Source organism: Pristis pectinata, chromosome 17 (genome assembly GCF_009764475.1).
Source record: "Pristis pectinata isolate sPriPec2 chromosome 17, sPriPec2.1.pri, whole genome shotgun sequence".
NCBI classification, from domain to species: Eukaryota; Metazoa; Chordata; class Chondrichthyes; order Rhinopristiformes; family Pristidae; genus Pristis; species Pristis pectinata.
In genome coordinates, this window is record NC_067421.1 from 20,731,542 (window position 1) to 20,753,542 (window position 22,001).

Below are 22,001 nucleotides of genomic sequence, written 5' to 3' on the forward strand. Positions count from 1 at the left end.
TTGGCAGGGATTAATGACACAATATTTGAAAAAATATATTTATTGATTGCAACATGTATCAAGGTGTTGAAAAACATGGGTCATCTCCTTGCTTGGTGGTCTTTTAGAAATAAAGACTGACACCAAATACTTATAACTAACTTTGGGCTGGAAAGGGAGTCAGAATGGGAAGGGTTTAGGAGTAGTGAAAAAATGTTTTTGGATGAGAATCCACAAGTGTGGGTTTCCTGAATATCTTGAAGTTAAACCCAAAATTTAAAAAAAAAACCTTAATAAATTTTGTACCTGTCATTAGGTTAGTGGTGGTGGTGGAGTTGGAGGAGTGGGGTCAGAGGTAGTTGCTGGGCATCAGGGGGTTGGGACAGAGTTCATTGTTAAGTGTTTATGGAAGATGAACTGGATGGTGAGGCAAGTTGTGGGCATTGGGAGTCTTGAGGAAAGGGTTGGATATCATCAAATGTAGTGGTTGGTGGGGGGGGGGAAAGAGGTTTGGAGAATCAACATTGGGGGGGGGGATACATTGGGTTTCATTGGTGATTGGGATGTTGGACTTGCTGGGAAGTGAATTGGATGTTGTGGGTGATAGGAGTCAGGCAATTGTGAGGTTTCAATCATGTGCAGGTAGGCTTACTGGAGGAAATGCTTTTGCTCTTCCTGGTCCATGAAGAATGAATTTCTTATCACCCTTTACCTCCCTGATTTTCTCCATTAATTAAAAACAAAATTGATTATCTAAAATAAAAGCTCTCCAAACTTAAACATTGACTCTACTTCTCTTCCCACAGATGTGGCCTGACCTGCTGAGTATTTACAGCATTTTCTGTTTGTTTTTTATTCTCCATACCTCTACCCCCTCCCATCTCATTTGATGATAGCCAACCTTTGCCTGTGACACCCACTGTCCAAAATTTGCCCCACCATCCAGTTCATCTTCCTTCAACGTTTTTCCATTGAATCTTGTCCCAACCCCCTGATGTCCAGCATCTGTAGCTTTTTTGATTTTTCACATAATATCCTCCATAATACTTGCTTCCATGTCATAATTTATTTTTAATTCATGGAGGAGATCAGGGAGATAAAAGGTGATGTGCAATACATTCTCTCTGGACTAGAAATTGCTTTCTTCCAATGAATGATCGTTCTGCCTGCCCCTGTCCAGCTTCCATTAAACTGAAAATTCGGCATTTTGAATACAGGTTAGAATTTGTTTTAATCAGCTCTCACCCCTGATCCATCCATCCATCCCTGAGAGCTAACGTTCATTAAGTTTGTCACCAGAAAATGGCAGACAAGTCTATTTGGGCAATACATTCTCTACGTTGTCAGAAGAAGAGATAATCAAACAATGGTATTTCCTACATTAGGTAAAAAATTTCTCCCAGGTGGACCAGTAATGTTGACTGTTTATTTTTGTAACAGTGTAGCTGAACATAAGTGGAATTCACTACCATCATTCTCAGTATTTTGACAACCATAAATCAAAGCAATATGTGAATATGAGTCACATGGTGCCTTTCCTGAAATTAACTCAGAATGACTAAGGGAGTATTGTGTGTCTTGGATATGAGAGACCAAGTCAGGATTGTAGTTAATGCTATATATTAATGGTCTTTCGCTCTCTCGCACACCATTCCCCTACATGCCCTCATCTTACTCTCAAGTGCAAGTGAAGTATATTTGGATGAATATTAGTGAAACAATTATTTTATAGCCATTCAGTCCCAAATCTGGTATGCAAAGCATTATTAGCCCCCATTCTCCTCTGCCAGAACAGTTCATTACTGTAGGGTCTTGCTATAATTGCAATAATTATTGCTAGAAAGCAATAATTGCTTTCTGCCTTCTTTAACATAAGCTATTTTCTTGTACCCCTCTTCACCTATTTCTTCCACTCTCATCTTCAAAACAACTGTTCACTATATCTATCACTGTTCTGTACTGGAATACTCATCTTTCTTTAATTTCTGTCCTATCACCCCCTCATGCCCCATCCAAACTCATCAAAAGATTCACTTCGTAGTCCATCTAATTGGTCATCCATTCTCCCTTATTTTCTCCTGAATTAACTGGGAATACTGGCCTGGGAATGGAGGATTTTGCAAAGGCAGTTTAATACTTCTCCAGTGGTTTGAAATGTAAACTATCCATGTTTCTGAAGCGTACAGGATGGTGGGGACTCAGTTGGTTGGTAGACCATGAACTTGGTGTTCGGTTTGAGATGTTGATCTTCATTCTTCCTCGGGCAATTGAAGGCTGGCACAGTGGAGACGGTGACACATTGCATCATCAAATCATGCCCTCAGTGAGAGCTGGCTCCTGTAGTGTGCATATCTCATCATGGCTCTTGATTGCTAGGTGTTGATGTTATGTTCTTGGTGAACAATATTCTGGATATTTAGCCTGTGACCAGTCTTGTGTGAAGGAATCAGTGATACTTTGGACCTCAGCTTCTGCCTGTGCACATAGACTGCTGCAGAATTTTCTTTGTCCCCGCCATTTGGCAGCAACATTGACAGAGATGAGAGAATTGGTCACTCCAGCAGTTGGTTCTTGAGCAACAAATAATCTGCTGGAGGAACTTGGGGTTGAGCAGCGCCTGTCAGAGGAAAGGAATCATTGACATTTCAGGTTGAAGCTCTGCATCATGACAGAGTTTTTGGTTCTTGTCATGCCTCAGGTAATGAGGGTGTCCTTGTAATCCGTCCCTCAGAGAATGACATTGTTTAACTGGTGCCAATGCCTTGATTGTGGGTATGGTCATGCAGTCTAACACTTGTCTCTCTAACAGAACTGTGTATTGAACCATGTTTTAAGTATTTTGTTTGTAGGAGAACTGTTAGTTAGCTACTTCTACTGCTTCCCTGCCAATCGCACGACCTGTGCTGGCTGCGTTTGCTTATCCCACTAATTTCTGAATGCTTTCTGAATTTTATTTGAATGCACAGTTGCCAAGATTTTTGCCCATAACTAACACCTGATGAATAATCTATAATTGTGCTGTTTATACTTGATGTCTTCAAATCAAATCTTGCAAAGCTGCTTTTCATAACTTATTGATTTAATATTAATGAGCATTTTTTTTACCCTTTTGAAGTCTCAGTATCTCTAACTACCGTGACCTAATTTTAGTCTCTGCTTTCTCACTAATGCATTTTAAGAAATACTTTATGGAGCTATTGTTTGTTTTATTTTTATAGTTGTTTGAAGTAAGATATATTTCAATGGAGCATTATCTGACTTTATTTACCCTTCTAACTTGTGGAATATGTTTTAAAATTGACTTTGGTTGAGACTTGGAGAAAGAACACATCAGAAGTGCTGTGTGTATTAACTGAAGCACACAGAAGCTTGAGCACTGGAGACTTGTTAATTGCACTTCAGCTGCTTTATTAATCAGAAATTGTTCGGGAAAAGAATAGCTAATGGAAATATAATCCAAACCATATCTTTCTCAACAGAGTATAGGATCCAAGTTAGAGAAGCAGATAACTCTAGATTACTGGTTGAAGAACACAGTTAAGCATATAAGATTGCATTTTTGAGGATTAAACAGTGATGGATTGAGTAGAAGAGTATATCAATGCTGTCATTATGTAGAGCAGTACCAGACATTAAGGCAATTTTTTTGAACCTACTCCCCTTGCAGAAAACCCATAATAAGGAGAGATGGTAGAAGCAGATACATAGAAGCAACATTTTAAGAGGGATTTAGACAGGCATATGAGTAGTTCAGGAATCGAAGGATATAGACCATGTGCAGGTGGATGGGATTAGTTTAATTTGGCATCGTGGTCAGTGCAGATGTTGTGGGCTGAATGGCCTGTTCCTGTGCTGTACTGTTTGATGTAAAGGTGCTAAACATTTGTAGTAATATACCTGGAAAGAGGGATTATAAGGTTTTTTTACTCTAATAATAAAGATTAAAGATCTACTAAAATAATTTCAAATATTTCAAGAGTTAATAGTAGTAAATTATCTTTGTAGATCAATGTTACATCAATTTATGTTTAGTACTAGAAACACTTTAAAAAAAAAAACTTAAGTTTATTTTTCATGTAGGACTTTTAGAATATAGGACAAAACCACAACTGGATTTTGAAGCCGGTCAATCAAAATACCTAAAAGCAAATTAGATAAACACTGGGTAAAAAAAATGTTAAAGAACTTGGAAGGGAAATAAGGTTTGACAAAATAACTTCCATGTGGAGGTACTGGCATGGTGGACTGAATGTTAAAATTTGATTTTTTTTTGTAATATAGGTTGTATTAGACCAATTTCAAAGTGGAAAGTATGGCAACTAGAGCCTGTCATATGTGATGCTAAAAGTTCTCGTGTTATGTTATTTATGGGTTTGCATATACTCTATTATCTGGAGTGTAATTTCATTCTCAAAATCACAGTTATCCCTCTGGCAGCTTTAACAAGATCCCTTCTTGAATTTTGTCATCTGCAAGTTTACTGTTTAAAGCAGTATTTTTAATATCTGTAAATCAATTGCCTTTCTCTTATATGGGGCACTTGAGGCCAAGACACAACTTAGAATTAATGCCTTTCTCTAACAGTGGCGTGCACATAATTCCAAAATCAAGGAAAGTTTAGGTTGGGGATGCTGAATTGCTTTTTAAACAAATATTCATTTAATTACACATGAAATTGCAGAAAATAATTGGCATTTGATTGCTTGCAATTTGTTTTGCAAACATAGTGGGCAGACAGATTTCCACCCTTAAGCTTGCTTTTAATTAACTTCTAATTTGGGAGAGATTTGCCCACAAAAAATAAGTAGGGACCCAGCACCAACTTCTGAGGAAGTTCTCTAATGTTGTTTTGCTGTATGATTTATCAACAAACCAACCTCATCTGCCTCCTTTTTGTCTTATTCAACTATTTTATTTGCTGTGGTCAAAAAGTACTTTTTTTTATTCTGTAAACTTACTGAACGAAATGGATGCATCATGAAAAATTGTATTTGAATAAAAATTATTAAATTTGTCTGAAGAATTAATGTAAATACTTCACAACTATCATTATTTGCTGTTTCTTTCCCAGGTCAAGAAATGGATCTTGGAAGAAGAAATATATTGTCCACCAGAAACTTCAGTTCTTTTGGCTTCCTATGCTGTTCAAGCCAAGGTATTCACTTAAGTACAAAAATATTAAATATGATTTAAAAAGTACTAGCAAATTAAAATAGAATATGAGAGAAGCCAAATACTCATTTGAAACATTTAGCAATTAATCAAATGCAAAATGCAGCCAATGCTGGAAATCTGAAATAAAAATATAAAGCATAGGAAATATTCAGCAGGTCAGCCGACACCTAGGGAGAGAGAAGCAGGGTTAACATTTCAGGTCATTGATTATTCATCAGAATGGTGAATCTTTAGAGGTGAAGCAAGTTTTACAATGCAGAAAATGGGAATAGACCATGAGATATACCTCCTTGGACTGTCTCCTCTTTCCCTAACTCCACTTCTTTCACTGTCATTCCACTTTCTTCCAATAATTTTAGATAGTCTAGAGGAGATTTAAATGCAGATTATATTTTTTTCCCAGTTTTAGCTTCTTTGACTTTAAATCACCTATTTTGTCCTTTAATCTCTTCTACCCTATCACAGATCTTTTTTTCCACCTGTTCTCTTATCCCCTCCCCAACTTCTCTATCTTGAGTTTTAAAACACTTATTGGTTGCTAAATCTATAATTTTAAATGTTATGAACATGATTCCTATGCATTTTGAGTTTTCATTTATTTTCTTCCATTGTTAATGAGATATTTAAATGTGCTTTCTCATTAGCTAATATCCTTCCTACATTATTCGTCATTTTGTTACACAAATCCTTCCTTCCCTGATTCTTTTTTTTGTCAGTTACCAATTTTACCAACATTACACCAAAAAATAATTGGATTTATTTCAGAATAGGGAAAATCTTTAACATGCAACTACAGTGATAATTGCCCCCTCCCATTCCCCACTCTGCCCATCTCTCTGTCACAAACTCTATGCTTCACTGCTTCCTTCCACAGTCGGCCTCAAATTGGTTGTCAAATGCAGACATTCAAATTACCCTTGCAGCAGATAACCACATTTCTGCTATGCTCCCTGTGGACATTCTCCCATGTTCAACTCTAGGCTTCTCAGTATATTAATTTCTGTACTAATGTCTGCTTGTACCCCATCTTTCATGCTTGTTCCATAGTCTCTGCCCTGGTCTTGCGTGTAACCATGACTGGTGTAGCAGCTGAAGCACTTGTGAGCTTGACATAAGCTCTGGTTATTGAATTCAGATATCTATTCATTTAGAAAAACATAAATATGATATAATTATATATTATAGAAAGCATCTTTTCAATGTTGCAATTCTTCATCCAAACAGTACTGCTCCTGACCTTCAAGTTCTTAATATAAGTTGTAAAACATGGGAAAGAGTTCTCCCCCACGATTACACTATTCACATTGCTAAGTGCAAACATTTACCTAAAGTATAATTTTATTGCATGGAGAGGTTTTATTGCACAAGTTTAAATGACTTCTGGAGTTCTGGAATTTGGAGCTGAATGTCTTGAAATGAATAATAACTCATAAGTTTGTAGATCTTAAAATTATAAATGCATTTTTCTCCTTATTTTCAAATATATACTTGTGCAGTTACTTGGCATGAAAAATACTACAGAATCTTTTGACATTCACCCTTTTCAAGGCAGAAACATGCAATAACATTCCAAAACAACCAAAATGCAATTATGCTTGTTTATTTATTGATTTGTCTTGGCAGCATTTATTTAAAGAATAACCTTTAGTGTTTGAAGCAATTAAGACCATCTTTGCAAAGAACATGAATAAATTGCTTTTTATTTTCCCTTGAGTAAAGTGAAATGAATTAAACAGCTGCCATAGGGAAACAGTTTCTACAAAATGGACAGAACAAAAATAAGCTAATCTTATAAGTATTGTGTTCACTGAGCTACAGAATGGCAACTGATTTAAAAATAGAAGGGAAGGAAATAGGGGAAGTAGTGAAGCAACCTGTGCACTATTGGGATACAAGATAAAAATCAAAATCGAGTTTATTGTCATATGCACAAGTGCAATGAAAAACTTACTTGCAGCAGCATCACAGGCACATAGCATCAGATAAGTAACATTCACAAGAAAAACACAAATTAACCATGAATTGAACACCATTTTTACAAGAAAGAACACAATTAAGAACAAAAAGTCCATTTTAGTGCAAAGTGATCAACATGGTAGTGGTGTGATGTTCTACCCAATAAGTGCATGTAGTGCCATATTGATTCATGCACTTGATTGTTGTCCATGGCACTCTGCACAAGAGAAGTGCCATACTTAAGGCTCCTAAAGTAAAGCCAAACAATAAATGTCTTGCCCTTGAATTGAGATCCTTTTTTTAAAAAGAGAAATGTTGTGCTTTTTTGCGCCTGAAATTTTCCTTAACACACCCAGGAACATGTTGGGAATGATCAGGAAGCAAATTTCAAGTGGAGCCTGGCTTCCAGCAATATGGACCTCAGCTTAGTTAGTTTAGCTTGTTGGGGTGCTTTTGGATCAGGTTTGGGAAATGGCAGAAGCAGATATGATAGCAGCTTTTAAGAAGCATTTAGATACATGAACAGACAGGGAATAAAGAAATATAGACCTTGTGCAGACAAGTGGGATTAGTTTTTATATTGGCATCATAGCTGGTGCAGACATGGTGGGGCAAAGGGCCTGTTCCTGTGCTGTAGTGTTTTATGTTTTTGTACCTTGTGGAAGTGTTTCACTGTAAGCTCTTACACTTTGAGTTTAGGTGGGGTGGAGGGGAAACCAGGACTGTTTCATCTGAATAACAAGGAGACACAAGTTTGCCTAATGGAGTGAGAGATAAAGTCCAAAACCAGCAAAAGCAACATGTTACCCATGGCTATAAATGTTACAAATGGCTTCTAGTGACATTAGTGCATCAGTGGATACATGGCTGTCTCTGAGGTAGTGCCTACATTTAATTAGATATTTGTTCATTTTTTATAATTTAATGCTGGTGCAGGGAATCAAATGCTGCACATGTGTAGCAACTTAACTGAGTCCTTGCCGCCTTTCCTATCAATTTCATAATGCTCTCCTCCTCTACTCATCCTCTTTCCTGCCTCGCTTCAAATGGTCTGGCTACATGGGCACAGGCTTTTCCTTATCTAAATGGCTCGTGACTCCTCTGAAGACCCTGGCACAAACCTGGAGTATCAACATAATGAAAGCCAAATGATAACATTCTGGTTTTCTGAAATAACAGTTTCACTGTCTGGAGATCTCAGTGGACACCTTTAATTGCAGCCCAGACTGAGTCAAGATCTTTTTATTTTACTCTGTTTACTACATAATTTTGATATCCAACCAGGAGTGCTACAGAAGGAGGAAATGGAATCATGGAATAAGCCAGATTAAATATGAGAAGAGCATGGTTTATTAGTGCAGAGTTGTCAAAGGTGCAAGCCGGTAACACAGAGGAAAGATTTTTTTTTTACTGAACAATTTCTCCTTTGTCCAAAACATCATCACTCCCTTCTTCCATTCAATCCAATCTTGACTCTACAGTGCCAGTACAGATTTATGGGTATTCCTGTTACATTCAAGTCATGGAGCAATACAGCACAGATACAGGCCCTTTAACCCAACCAGTCCATGCTGACCACAGTGCCCACCCATCAAGTCCCAATTTCCTGCATTCAGCCCATATCCCTCTAAGCCTTGCCCCTGCATGTACCTATCCAAGTGCTTCTTAAATGATAGTATTGTACCTGCCTCAATCACTTCCTCTGACAGCTCGTTCCCATATACTCACCACCTTCTGCGTGGAAAAAGTTGCCTCTCAAGTCCCTTGTAAATCTTCTCCCTCTCTCCCTAAATCTATACCCCCTGTTTTAGACCCCCCTACCCTGGGGAAAAGACTGCTACCATCCACCTTATCTATGCCCTTTACAGTTTTATAATCCTCTGGGGTCATTGTTCATTCTCCTAAACTCCAAGGAAAAAGACGTAGCCTGGCCAACCTCTCCCTATAACTCAGGCTCTCTAGTCCTGGCAACATCATCACAAATCTTTTCTGCATGCTTTCCAGTTTAACTATGTCTTTCCTATAACGTGACCAAAACTGTATACAGTACTCCAAGTGCAGCCTCACCAACAACTTGTACAACTGCAACATAATGTCCCAACTCCTGTACTCAGTGCCCTGACTGATGAAGGCCAGCATGCTAAATGCCTTTTTCACCACCCTGTCTACCTGTGACACTGCTTTCAATGAACTATGCACTTGGACTCCTAGGTCCCCCTGTTCCAATACACACCCTAGTGCCTTACCACTTATAGTACAAGTCTTACACTGGTTTGACTTTCCAAAATGCATCACCTCACACGTTACTGTATTGAAATCCATTTGCCACTCCTCTGTCCACTTCCCTAATGGATCAAGATCCCCCTGTAATCTACAATAACCTTCTTCACTATCAACAACACCTCCTAATTTTGTGTCATCCACAAACTTACTGTTCAAGCCTGTGCATTCACATCCAAATGATTTGTATAAATAACAAATAACAAGGGTCCCAACACTGACCTCTGTGGCACACCGCTAGTCACCGGCCTCCATTCTGAGAAACAACCTTCAACCATCATAGTCTGCTTCCTACCTCAGCCAATTTTGAATCTACCTAAATAGCTCTCCCTTGATTCCATGAGACCTAACCTCCCTGACCAGCATACTATGCAGGACCTTGTCGAAGGTCTTGCCAAAGTCCCAATAGATAACATCCACTGCCCTACCCTCGTCTACCTTTTTGGTTACCTCTTCAAAAAAAACTCTAAAAGGTTCGTCAAACCCAATTTTAAACACACAAAGCCATGCTGACTCCTCTTAATCAGACTCTGTCTATCCAAATGCTGGTGGATCCAATCCTTCAGAATTCCCTCCAGTATCTTCCCCACTACTGATGTCAGGCTGACTAGCCTGTAGTTCCCTGGCTTGTCCTTGTTACTCTTAAACAATGGAATAACATTAGCCACCATCCAGTCTTCAGGAACTTCACCAGTGGCTAATGATGAAGCAAATATAAGGGCTTCTGCAATTTCTTCTCTACCTTCTCACATAGTCTGACAATGCACTAGGTCAGGCCATGGTATTTATCCACCTTGATGTGCTGTAAGGCTGTAAGTACCTCCTCCCTGGTAACACCAGTGTCCTGCAACGCATCTCCACTTGTTTCCCTTATCTCTTGAGCAACCATGATTTTCTTTTTGATAAACACTAAGGAGAAATATTTGTTAAAAAATCCCAGCCGTCTCCTGCAGGCTAAGAGAGGCCCTGCTGATCTCTTAGGGGATGTACTCTCTCCCTAGCCACCCTTAGCTATAGAACCTCTTGAGGTTTTCCTTACCCTTACTTGCCAGATCTATCTCATACCTTCTCTTTGCCCTCCTGATTTCCCACTTAAGAGTATTCTTAACCTTTTATAGTGAAGGGATTCACCCATGCCCAGCCTCCTAAACCCAATGTATGCTTTCTTTGTAAGATTATGAAGACCAACGTTTGCAATAAACAAGTCATGTTTATTTTCAATAGAATGTATTATTGACCGTGAGATGTCTATATGTCACTCTTGTATAAAGCTTTAGTGCCTGCAGTGTGCCATTCTCTTTATTCTCATACTCCGTTGAGATAGAACTTGGGAAGTGGGAGGTTGTTGCAGCTTCCCCAACAGCACTTGAAAAAGCATGGAACCCCTCCTAACTATTGAATACCTGGCTGCAGACTGCTTGGATTTGACTTCAGTCAGAGCAATCTAGCCCAGTTAACAGCCTGGTAACAGTAAGAGTCTTTTTGGGCCAAGCATTGATTCTTGGGCCCTGATTTTCCAAGTTTGAACCAGTTGGGAGAGCTAGTGTCACTGAATTTTGTAGCAAGTTCAAACCGCTTTTATTTGAACAGACACCATATGCATAGGAAATCATACACAAAGAATCTGTTCTGAAAGCTCATTGACTTTAAACATTGGGGAGTAATAAACAGCTATTTACAGGCTGCTGTTAGAGAGGTTACTGGCAATTGTTCAGCTGAATAAAACAGATTTAGAGGCATAATCCACAGAATAAATGTGGTCACAGTAAATATGGCTTTCAGTCATAACCCATTAGATTTGTTATGAAATAAGCTATAATGGTCTACTTGGTGATAACAAGAAGGAAAATTCCTGATATAATCTCCATGTGATAAGTGATTTCAGTCTCTTGGGATAGAAAAATGTGACCAGACTCTGAACACCACTACTTGTTAACTGTATGAGCAACTGATTAATATCCTATTGAGCTTGTCTGCAGATGGGAGTAAAAGCAGCAGCCAAAGGCTTTTGCAGCATTGTTCTGAAGCCATTCCATGATGAATCTGTGGCACTGAAATGGGTTAAGACAGCTGTGATATGTAAATTGGCTTGATTGTCAAATGCTTTTTCAGCAGCTTAGAAGATGCCTATGGTATGAAAGTTCTTTTATGTGAAGAGCTGTCTCATTCCTTGGAATTGTCCATAAATCAGTCAGCAGCATGGGAAGTAGAGGGATGGAGATGGGTTGCTTTTGTTACAGGAGACCCATAAATTCCAGCAGCAAGGCAGCTTGGCATGACTGGAGTCTGAAGAGAACAGGCCTTTATTATATATTATGACACTTGCTATAATTGGGAAGAGAAATATGCTTATTATTAAATTAAAAATTATCAAACATTAATATTTCAGTTTTCTTTTTATTTTGAATGAAAATTATTTTACCATCTGTTAGTTAAAAATACCAAACTACGGTAGTAGAAATAGGTCCAAAGATATGATTGTGTTAATAGTATTTGCTCTACAGTTCTGAAAACCTGTTGCTTGGTTTTGTGTAGCAGTTTGAAAAGTGAATTACTGTGGTCTTGAGAGACACAGATTAATTTGTATTGCAGTTTTTTTTTGCTAGATATGTTTAAATTGTGTCACCATGACTAGAGTTTGTGTTTAGAATGCAACAACTCATTTTCATCCCATGAAAGTGCCCTCTTTTTACATTAATTTGTTGACTTGGGGCACCATGTCATACTATATAACATAAACATGGTCCATTGATTATGAAAAATGCTAAAATATGCAGATATTCAAGAAAATTTTCAATCTTGTATGCCATGTTTAGAGACCTACTGTTGTTTCATTATTAATTAGTGTTTGGGTATGCTTATTTTAAGAAAAATGATAAAACTTAGTGAAACTGAAACTTTGGGATCTCTGTGTGAGCATATTTTATGCAGAGATGGCATGAATTTCAATTATTTACATGTCCCACTTAAAAAATCCTGAGAATCTTTAACTAATTTGAGATGAGATCTGAGAATTTGAATGCATTTAATTAAACCCATAACTACTGGTTAGCAGAATACCTGGTCTTAAAAATTCTAACCTATTGTAATTTCCTAATGTGAATATTTCAAACCATGTCTTTTGAAAGCTTTGTAAAAATGTTTGATATTTTAGCTTCTATTTTTATTCTACATGGGACCAACAATTCCCCATAAGCCTTTCAAATCACTGTTTCGCTTTGTACTTTTACCTGTCATAAGAGTTTCTGCATTGTGCAGTAATTACTCAAAACAGAATCCAACAATGTCTTAGTTTGTTTTGTGCTGTTGTGTGCTGCATAGGTATTTCTCTATTAAATAACTTCTCTGCTTGACAGATAAAGATTTTACATGTTTAGCAGATATTTTTCCTAAACCTGAATATATATGCTATATTAATCTGTAAAATCCCTAATGCCGCTGATTTAGTAGTTACTAGTATTTTTATTTTAAATAGACTTTTTTTTATTTTGGTACTCAATGCAAATTATTGTGCAAATATGGGATAAGAGGATCTTGCTTTGTAGAAAGTCCAACTGCGTGCATTTAATTTTTATATGCCAGTTTTTATTAGCAGTTTGCTTTTCACACCTTCCTTTTTTTTCCAGTTCACAGATCTGGCGGACAATATCACTGATATATTAGAAATGTCCAGCAGAGCATCTCCATATGCACTGAAAATTTCACTATTGGTTTTGTTGTTGGGAAATCCATTTTAAAGCTGCAAACTCCCATCTGCAGCTCTTGTTCCCACCTATAATTGGCAATAATGTTGAAAGTTCTGCCATAAGGTTCAAACTCTGCAGTGAAACTGGTTTCATCTCCATGAGAGGCAGCATATGTGTAAGCATGTAGTTCTTAACCTGTTAAGGAACAAATAATTATGTTGCATTTAAAATTTCAGCCAACAGACTTTAATATAGCCATTAGGCTTCCGGTCAGGAATTGTTCAAATACTTCCTCGGATGATCTCACAATAAAATTCCTCAGAACAACTTAATCAAATACGCGAGTCATTGCTTCCAATGTCTGACAATGTGTAACATGCCTAATGTTTGATCTCTCCTGTGTATTTCACAACTTTGATTGTAATCCTTGACTTCTGTACATGGATGTAGGAGTGGCAGTTTGGCCAGCTATCATATTCCCTAATTGAACCCTTTAAATCTAAATCTGTCAGAATACACAAGAAGAAATGCAAGGTCTAAGAAAAAGGAGGACAATTAACCTTGTCCTAGATACAGTTCCATTGTGCCCTCCATGCTAAGGTAGGTTCCTCCTTGCATCCCTTGGCTCACTCGTCCTCTAATCCTCCATTTCAATCACTCCATTCATTTCCATTTTCAACAATATTTTTTCTCACTTCTTTCCTCTCTCTTCCTTTCTTTTTGCCTTCTCTACCTTTTGACAAACACCTTGCCTTGCTCTTTTCCTTATCCTTTTACATATCAGCTTTTTTTACATCCCAGCTATTGTTCATTTTTTCTGAATTTGCTCGACTTCACTTGTGCTATGTCACAGGAGATTGACTTATCTTTTATCATCCTGTTCCTAGGGTTCAATTTATAGGTTGCATTGGATAGGCATATTTCCTTGAGTATAATTGATGAAGTGAACTAATTGAATTACTTATGATTTGATGGAAAGAAATCTTTAAATTATTTTGGCTGTAGCATGGTGATGTCAGGAACTTCATTTTTCTAAGGGGAAGTGAGCTTGTAAACCATTCCACTTGGCAATCCAATAACTTGATGGTTATTTATGCATTTATCAGTGTTTATTTGAAAATTTAAAATAAAGCTAAATTGTTAGTTCTCCAATTGTCCTGGTACATGTTCTTTAGATTACCAATCCAGTTATTTCATCATTGCTGTATTGCATCCTGTATCTTGCTCAGTATTAGTGAATTGTGTCCCAAGAGTGGGGCACTGCTGTAAGAATAGTTAAGGCCATAGTACTCTGATTATATTAAGATTATGCTAAGAGCACACAAGGTGCTGCAACAACACTTCAGTGCTCTGTGTGACTAGAAGTAGCTTGAACAATGCTTGTGCGTACAGAATTCCCCCTGAGAATATCAATGTCTGAAATGTTGCCTCAGGTGTAGGTAAATTCTCATTTCAGGTAACCACTAGTTCATGAAACAAGGTTGCAGGTGCAGGACACAAACCCATAATTCCCAGTCTTTTCGAATTAAAGTCCCACATTCGTACTTGGTTAAATTTCCATGCACCCCCACCCCACCCCAAGAAAACCTCGTCATCATTGTCTTCTCCTTTTTAGGGAGATGGGCTGTCCTGGGGAATGCTACCAGACCCAAGCTGGGGGCAAGCCCAATTGTATGTTTTGTGAACTTCCTTTCAGAATTACCTCCAATTAGCCAGCTTAGATTGTTGGGTTGATGCCAGTATATACTAGTCTGCCTGTGAGTAGATATTTCAGTTTGGTATAGTTAATAGAAGTTACACATTTGCAATTCTGACATTTTGATGACATGATAGAGAAAATTTGATGCAACTTATACTTGTTTTCTTGACATAGGCCTGGAGTATTCTATCAGTTAGTGAGCTATCAGGTTCATTGCTCACATGACCACTGAGTCTACAAGTTCATAAAGCAGGTCCTCCAATGAGCACTTCTCTGCAAATGCTATTGCGACTGTCCCCATCAAGGCCCTACTCAGCAGAGAGCCTTTGGAGCATAAATATCATTGTGTACTGGGGGCCATTATTTGACATTCAGAATAATTCAGAAACAGAATAACAATGCAGAATTAATCAAGCTATATTTTTTTAAATTGAGGAAAACAAAACAATGCTGAACTGCTAATTTAGAAACCACATTAATTCAAGAGAATCCATGTTGCTTAATAGTTACCTAGGTCTCTGCATTGGAATGAATAAAGTTGTTATTCCTACATCGGATCTAATCTGGTACTAAAGCTTTTAAAGCTTCTTGACACAAGAAGTTTGCCAAGAAGTTTAAGATTTCTGCATTTACTGGGGAGGCCTGAACATCCTATTATTTCTGGGCAGAATGCATGTATTTCAAAGGAAATTCAAGTCAGTGTTTCACTTTATTTCATTCGTGGCTTGAAGTGTAACATCCAGTATCACAATTTTTGAGCTGTGTTGTGATGTTTTTTTAATGTAGTGGGGGGAAGAAAAGAAAACTTAGCAATTTGCTCAATTATTTATATGATGCAACTTTTAAAAGAAGTCTGAGCATAGTTGGCATACAGTGCTCTCCAGTATAGAATCATGTACAAAAGACAGTTTGGCCTATAGCTTCTGTGTTAGCACTGTGAATGAGCTGTTGAGTTTGTCAATGACTTTTTAAAAACTTTATTTTTCTATTTTTGTCATTTCGTCAGCAATGGAATAGCAAAGGCCGAAGGAATGATAGCAAAGAGATTTTATAAGTTCAAAGTATTGGTGGTGGTGGTTGTTGTTTAAAACACCAGGATATTGTAAAGCAGGTACTGTTTCAAGGTGACCAAGAAAGAGAATAATGGTCTAGATTTTACTTTATGATGGAAAGTTTAATAACAGCAATTGCAATTAATGTGTAAATGATTGATCAGCTTGGAGTGACAAGACTTTTTTCTGGGTTGTAAATCACCACAAATTCCTGGATGATTATCATTCCCTTTCTGTTACCATTGTCAAAAAGGCAGCTGTTCTTCAAATAGCTTGTAAGCTTGCTAAAGCTGTTACATATGCATGTTAATTGTAAATAAAACTCATGGAAGAAAGGATAGAAACGTACAGCACAGAAATGAGGCCCTTTCAGCCCACCATGCCAACCATGATGCCTATCTACACTAATCCCATTTGCCTGCATTAGGTCTGTATCTTTCCTGTCTAAGTAGCTGTCCAAACACCTTTTAAACAATGTAATTGTATTCACATCTAGTACATCCTCTGGCAGCTCGTTCCAGAAATTCACCATGCTCTGTATGAAAAACTTACCCTTCAGACTTCCACAGACCATCACTCAGAAGATGGTTGACTATGTTAGAGATCATTCATCCCAGACCCAGTTATTCACTTAATGCAGTGTACTGGACCCAACCATCTTCAGCTACTTCACGACATTGCTTCCATCGCAAGGTCAGAAGGGGGGATGTCCATTGATCATTGTACAATGCTTTGTTTCATTTAAAAATCCTCAGCAAATGAAGCAATCCATGGTTTCATCCAGCAAGTCCCAGATTTCATTAGGAATGGGCTAATAAGTCACAAAGAGCAGTGACCTGACAATAGTACCAGGTAATGATTATCTCCAAAAAGAGGGTCTAATCATTTTCCCTTGACATTCAATGGTATTAATACTGTCAAGTCCTCCACCTTCAATATTTTAGGGATCCCCATTGATAAGGGACAAAAATAACACAACTACAAGAGCAGGTCAGAGGCTGAATGAGTGACTCACTTTCTGACACCCCAAAATCTTTCCTTGTTAATATAAAGGCTCGTATTCCTATAATACCATTCAACTTTTCCTGCCAAGAAAGGGAAGGGTTCATACTGTGGAGGTAACTGCCCCTGTTTAGACTCCACTTTGGAAGCAGTTAATTGTTAGAGGTCTTATTATTTCACCCTTGTATCTCCTATCACCCCACCTTTTCTCTTCTTAAAGCAATTTTCCTTTTCCACTTTTTATTTCTTTTTCAGTACTCAACCTGACTTGAATGAATTAATTTCCCCCTTCTTTACTCCTTGTTTATTCCCAGTCCTTCAATCTGAACACTTAAGGAAATGGACTCTTCCCTTTCATTCATCGGGTCCCCAAGTGCTTTGTCCTCACTACACCATTATCACCTTGGTCTCTGAGCAATTTGAAGGGTAAAGAATTTTCAAGCTGAAGGGAGAGGGAAGAGTTTTTAATGCAGTGACCTGGGCCCAATCTTCTTCAGGTGCTTTATCATTGATCTTCCTTTCATCGTAAGATCAGAAGTGGGGATGTTTACTGATGATTACACAGTCTTCAATTCTATTTGCACTCTACATTTGATGAAGGAACCCATGCTGGTATGCAGCAAGATCCAGATACCATTCAGGCAGGAGCTGATAAGTGGCAAGTAACATTTATGCCACTAAAATGCCAGTCAACAACCATCTTCAATGAGGAAGTTTAACTTGGCCTTGACATTCAATGACATTACCATTAAGTCTCAAACCATCAATATCCTGGGGGCACCATTGACCAGAAACTCAATTGCACCATTGACATAAATACTGTAGATACCAAAGCAGGTCAGAGGCTCTGTATCCTGTGGGCTAGAGATTCATTTCTTAACATCCCAAGTAGGTGTTCCATGTACAGATCTGGAGTGTAATGGAATACTCTCTACTTGTTTGCATGAGTGCAGCCCAATACCTCTGAAACTCAATACCATATAGGACAAAGCAGAATGCTTGATTGATATCTTTTCAAGCACCCTCAACACTCCTTACCTCCACCATTAGCACACAGTGGCCACTGTGTATGTGTTCTACACCATGCACTACAGTTGTTTGCCTGTTACTCTCAGAGGCACCTCCCAAGCCTGTAATCTCTTCCCCTAGAAGGACAAGTGCTGAAGGGGCACAGGAACACCACTATATGCAGGTTCCCCATTTGGTGTCACACCATTCTGACTTGGAATGAAACTATCTTGAGCCACTGCAGTCCTTCATCGTTGCTGGGTTTAAACCCTGGAACTCCCTGCCCAACGACACTGTGGAAACACCTTCACCAGAAAAATTCAAGAAGGTAACTTGCCATTTTCTAAAGACAATTAAACTTGGGAATAAATGCTGAGCTTGCTAGCAATGGCCTGATCTTGAAAATGAATTAAAAGAAACCCTTATCCTGTTTTTCATTCACTGATATCCAAGCATGCACAGGCAGACATGCAGAGACACTGATGGACACTGCAATGCAAAGTTTGAGGATGTGCATTGAGAGGTTGTATTCTAATATGTGGTATTTTCGTGTATTTGTATCTTTCTTAAAAAAAATATTTGGAGGTCCTGGTACAAAACGCAGCTGGAACAGAACACCTACCAATTTCCCTGGCCCACGTGATTTTTTTTGTGCTGCACCAATCATAGGTGGAAATGTTCTTTTATATAATTTGGAATCTAAGAAGAAATGGTTCAGTTTAAGTAAAATGAAACTTTAAAAAAAAAATATGCTGTATTTAAGAACTGTATTCAATGGATTTTAGACATGTGTCTGTTACAGTCTGGTGATTTATGATCCAAAGATGCACACAGCTGGTTTCCTAGCACAAGAGGAGTTATTGCCAAAGAGGGTAAGTAGAATCAGTATATCAATAAAGATGATTGTTCCTCGAAAAACAAAGCATGTAAATGATCAAATGGCATACAATTAGTTGTAATAAAATAAGAGCCAAATCTTTTAATACAGATAAAAGTCTCATCACAGTTATATTATCTGTAAATTATTAAATAACTTAATACACACTTTTTTGGTGAAGATAAATTCATTGTACATGTTGGATCTTAGTATGTCAGCTGAAAAAGACTTCATAAACTTTTGCATTTTCTTTAGGTGAATACAATTAACTCTGATGCACAGTTACTGGCTTAGATGTATTACTTCTGATGAAATTACTTTAATAAATGTATGAAAAAATAGCATTTGTAAATCATGTGAATGAGCAATCCTAATTGCAAGGAGTGGTTACTGGAAATTATAGTAGACAAAAGTAACTAAGGCCCAGAATATAATTGTGCAGTACTTTTTAGGAAGAAATTTGCATGCAAGTTCAGCTGTGACTACACTATAATATATCACCTACCTTTTGTAACATAGAATCACATGGAAACACCAGAAGTATGTAGTGGTGATGTTAATCCTTGTACAGCTTATTTGATGCCTGCCCAGCCACATTGTGCCTCATATATACACCTAACACTGTGAGTCAGCCACAGGACATGTAGCTTGAACAGAATGGGAAAGCCCCATACCACAATATTTAATGGAATTTTTCATTCCCAACAAACCAAGTTATTAGCTGCGTGTGATGTTTTTGTATTATCTGGAACTGAACATCAGACTGGCAAAGATTGTCCTTTTTTTTTTACTTCATAAAAGATTTCGCTTTGATATTTGTGGTATGCAATGGGCACTTTAGTGGAAGTGGGGTGGCTTTCAACACAACCAGTAAGAGAAGGCTGAAAGAAGAAGACCTATCCCTCCCTCCCCCATGTATGTTCCAGGATGTGAACACAGGCTCACCATTCATCTGAGAATCAACAAATCCAGAGGCTAAGATTTTCAAAAGAAGTGGTTGTGGAGACCTAACACCTCTTGCACATAGGTGGCTGAATCACAGTTTGCAATATACATCTGTATTTGCCATATCATTGTTGGAATGCCTTGATTCTCTTTCTGCTCCACTCATACCTGGTGAATCACTGTGCACAGGTAGCCTTTCTAAACTTATCATAAGACCACAAGACATAAACCACTAGGCCATTTGGCCTATTGGGTCTGCTCTGCCATTCGATCGTGACTGATTTATTTTTCCCTCTCAACCCCATTCTTCTGCCTTCTCCTCATAACCTTTGATGCCCTTACTAATCAAGAACCTGTCAACCTCTGCTTTAAATATACCCAATGACTTGGCCTCCACAGCCGTCTGGCAATTAATTCCACAGATTCACCACCCTCTGGCTAAAGAAATTCCTCATCTGTTTTAAAGGGATGTCCTATTCTGAGGCTGTGCCCTCTGGTTCTAGACTTCCCCGCAACTGGAAACATCCTCTCCAAGACCAATCTATCCAAGCTTTTCAACGGTTTCAATGAGATCCTCTCTCATTCTTCTAAGCTCCAGCGAGTACAGGCCTAGAGCCATCGAACACTCCTTGCACTTTAACCCTTTCATTCCTGGGATCATTCTTGTAAACCTCCTCCGGTCCCCCTCCAACGCCAGCACATCCTTCCTTGGATCAGACAACATTTGGAGTATTGTGAGTGGTTTTGAGTCACTGCTCACAATACTATAAATGTGGTCTGACCAATGCCTTATAAAGCCTCAGCATTACATCCATGCTTTTATATTCTAGTCCTCTCAAAATGAATGTTAACATTGCATTTGCCTTCCTTATTACTGACTCAACCTGCAAGTTAACCTTTACTGAATCCTGCACTAGGACTTCCAAGTCCCTTTGAACCTCCGATTTCTGAATTCACTTCCTGTTTAGAAAATGGTTTACGCCTTTATTCCTTCTACCAAAGTGCATGACCATACACTGTATTCCATCTGCCTTTTTTTTGCCCATTTTCCCAACCTGTCCAAGTTCTTCTGCAGACTCCCTGCTTCCTCAACACTACCTGCCCCTCCACCTATCTTTGTATCATCCGCAAACGTGGCCACAAAGCCATCAATTCTGTCATCCAGATCATTGACGTATAATGTGAAAAGTAGCGGACCCAAACCGACCCCTGAGGAACACCACTAGTCGCCAGCAGCCAACCAGAAAAGGCCCCCTTTATTCCCACTCTTTGCCTTCTGACAGTCAGCCAATCTTCTATCCATGCTAGTATCTTTCCCGTAATACCATGGGCTCCTATCTTGTTTAGCAGCCTCATGTGCGGCACTTTGTCAAAAGCCTTCTGAAGATCCAAGTAAGCAACATCCACTGACTCTCCTTTGTCTATCCTGCCTGTTACTTCCTCAAAGAATTCCAACAGATTTGTCAGGCAAGATCTCCCCTTAAGGAAACCATGCTGACTTCAGCCTACTTTATCATGTGCTTCCAAGTACCCTGAAACCTCATCCTTAATAATGGACTCTAACATCTTACCAACTACTGAAGTCAGGCTAACTGGTTTATAATTTCCTGCCGTTTGCCTCCCTCCCTTCTTGAAGGGTGGAGTAACATTTGCAATTTTCCAGTCCTCAGGAACCATTCCTGAATCTAGTGATTCTTGAAAGATCACTACTAATGCCTCCACTACCTCTTTCAGAAGCCTGGGGTGTAGTCCATCTGGTCCAGGTGATTTATCCACATTTAGGCCTTTCAGCTTCTCAAGCACCACCTCCTTAGTAATAGCGACTAGACTCACTTCTATCCCCTGACTCTCGAATTTCTGGCATGTCTTCCACAGTGAAGATGGATGCAAAATATTTATTTGGTTCATCCGCCATTTCTTCTCCAGCATCATTTTCCAGCACTCCGATGTCCACTCTTAGCTCTCCTTTACTCTTTATATATCTGAAAAAACTTTTAGTATCCTCTTTTATACTATAAAAGCTTACATTCATGTTCTTTTTTTTTCTCCCCTTATTGCTTTTTTAGTTGCCTTCTGTTGATTTTCAAAAGCTTCCCAATCCTCTAGCTTCCTCTAATTTTTGCAATATTGTATGCCCTCTCTTTTGCTTTCATGCTGTCTTGGACTTCCCTCGTCAGACACAGTTGCCTCATCCTCCCTTTTAGAGTGCTGCTGCTTCTTTGGGATGAACTGATCCAGCGTCTTCCAAATTTACTCCCATAAACTCCTGCCATTGCTGCTCTACTGTCATCCCTGTTGGGTCCCCTTCCAATCAGCTTTGGCCGCTCCTCTCTCATTACCCT

General features: G+C 38.5%; 1 pseudogene; it reads left to right on the plus strand.

The window, feature by feature from the left end:
- LOC127579617 (merlin-like) overlaps window positions 1-22,001 on the plus strand; it is a 97,523-nt pseudogene that overhangs the window by 26,549 nt on the left and 48,973 nt on the right.